Raw genomic sequence first — 2,452 nt, 5'->3', positions numbered from 1 at the left:
TTGCATGCTGGTGATTTTGTGATTTCATCTATTGGAAAGGACACCTTCAGAAAGGCTCTCTTCAACCTCACTGGAAAGGCCCTTCTCAGACACTGCTCAGCACCCTCCTGCCACCAAACTCCAGAGGACAGACTCTTGGGTTCACGTGACACATCTAAAGAAAGCACCAAACCCTGGCTGGGTCTGCATACCATCTGGTGACACGTAAGTAAAGATTTCCCCAAACTGAAGCAGATGACGTCTGACGAGGCAGCTTTCCCAAGATGTCTGGAGCAAGCCTGTAAGCTTTTCCTCACGGTTGTTTATTCTTCATTTCATGGAAGGACAATGCCCTCAGCCACGTTTCTGAAGCCCTTGCAAAAAGGGGGGAAAACCTCTTCTTTTGAATGTGGACTTTGAGAAAAGGTTTCGTTATGATCCGGTGACAAATAATTTTTCACTTGCTTTCTCTGGAGGCTTAGAAGGGTCAGAATTCACCAAAGTCTTTTCTTTCATAGGAGGTGTTAACTGACTCTGGCTTCTTGTCCTAATAGCAAACTTGCAGGCTATTATTTAAGAGCATTTTAAAAAATATTTTATTTATTTATTCGTGGGAGACACAGAAAGAGAGAGACAGAGACACAGGCAGAGGGAGAAGCAGGCTCCCCGTGGGGAGCCCGATGTGGGACTCGATTCCGGGACCCCAGGATCACACCCTGGGCCAAAGGCGTCTGCTGAATTGCTGAGCCACCCAGGCATCCCCTGTTTTCTTTCTAAGGTTAACAATGCCTAAAGTAGAATATTGCTCAGCCATAGCAAGGAATAAATTGTCCATTTTAAATGATTCATTTCCTGTTATTTTAATTGAATTTTATCTCAATTAAAAAAAAGAAAACCTGGGGGCAAGTGACCTAATCATTTCGTGCCCCAAACTGGGGTTTGGGAGCCTCCCAGGCATAGGAGACCAGGGCACCAGAAGCCACTACATGACAACCTGCCCACCCCAGGGTTGGCCAGTTAAACAAGTGCCCTCTCTGCTGGGACTCATCCTCCAGAGGCAATTAGAAGGCCACACCCAGGAAATGCCTTCTGTATTTTACAATGTTTTACAATGTATCTAACCTCACCTGTGACCCCGGGAAAACAAAATTAAACGCACTAGGATGTGGCAGCAAGTGACTGTCCTGTTGGGCAGTGGCTCTCGGCAGAGAGACGGCACCCCAGGCACTCAGCCACAAAGGACGGGTACGAGGGACCATTGTGGAGGCACAGAAGTCCCTGGGGGTGTGTGTACGTGTGCACGGGTGCAGACTTAGGATGGAGGGCACCCTGTCACCAGATCAGACACTCGGGCTCCTTGTGGGGCCCGAGCTGAGGGAACCACAGCTGAGGAGCTGCGGCGTCCAGCTGGCTCCAGAGGCCTTGCGCGGTACCTCTTCCAGGCAGGAAAGTGGGGGCGCTGCCTGAACCGCCCTGATTTGTTCAGGCAGGCAATGTTGATGGTGCACGGCACTGCGGATGCTCTCCGGATGTCTCCCAGCTAGAGCATTCCCCCCCATTTCGCAGATGAAGAAACTGAGGCACAGTCAGACCCTCTCTCCTGGTCCCCTTCTGTCTTTGGAGGACAGAGTGGGAGGATTAGAGTGAAGGCCAAATCCTGCTTCCTGCTTCCCCAGCTCCACCTGGCGCAGGTTGGGTCCTCGGGATCTGCCTGGGCTCAGGGTCCTCATGCATCTGTCGGGACCCAGGACTGTCCACCGAGCTCAGACCTCCACCCTAGCAGAGTATGCTGGTTACCTCACCGGTCCTGGGCCCCACTCAGGCCTTGCCTGCGATCCTCACCCTCCAGCCTAGCTCCCAACAGGTAAAAGCTGCCAGAACTGTGGGGGTGCTCCTTCTGCATCAGGTGCTCTTCAAAGTGTGCAACCTCGTTACAGCCCCCCAGTGAGGTGGGTTGCAGATAAGGAAACTGAAGCCAGGGAGGTTAGGTCACTGGCTCCAAGTCACAAAGCTACTGGTGGCCAAGCAGGCTCTAAACCCAGGCCTTATGGTTTCCAAGAGCTTTGTCCTGCTCATAGGCATGTCCCAGGTGCCTGGCATACAGTAGGTAGTCAAGCAGTGTTTGTGGATTGACTAATAGATTTCTCTCAGAACTCACGACTCCTTTGTCTGGGATGCCCAGCCCCATCCTGCAAACTCTTATTCATACTCCAGAGCCCCATTCATAATGCCCTCTCCTTAGGAAGAATCTGACATCTCCCTCTGGGTTCCTCTAGTCCTCATCCCTTCCACCAGCTCAGATGACCATGGAGCTTGGGGTGTCCACGGCTGGCTTTTTCTCCCCTTGGTGCCACCTTGCACAGGCTCAGTGGGGGTAGGGGCGAGCTGGGGAACATTAGGGATATTCTGTCTTCCCCACCCATCCATCTTCCCTTCCTCTCTGGCGATGTGAAGGAAATTTCCTGGAGCAGGA

The sequence above is a fragment of the Vulpes lagopus genome, chromosome 7 (genome assembly GCF_018345385.1).
Source record: "Vulpes lagopus strain Blue_001 chromosome 7, ASM1834538v1, whole genome shotgun sequence".
NCBI classification, from domain to species: Eukaryota; Metazoa; Chordata; class Mammalia; order Carnivora; family Canidae; genus Vulpes; species Vulpes lagopus.
Note: the sequence above shows the minus strand (reverse complement) of the source record.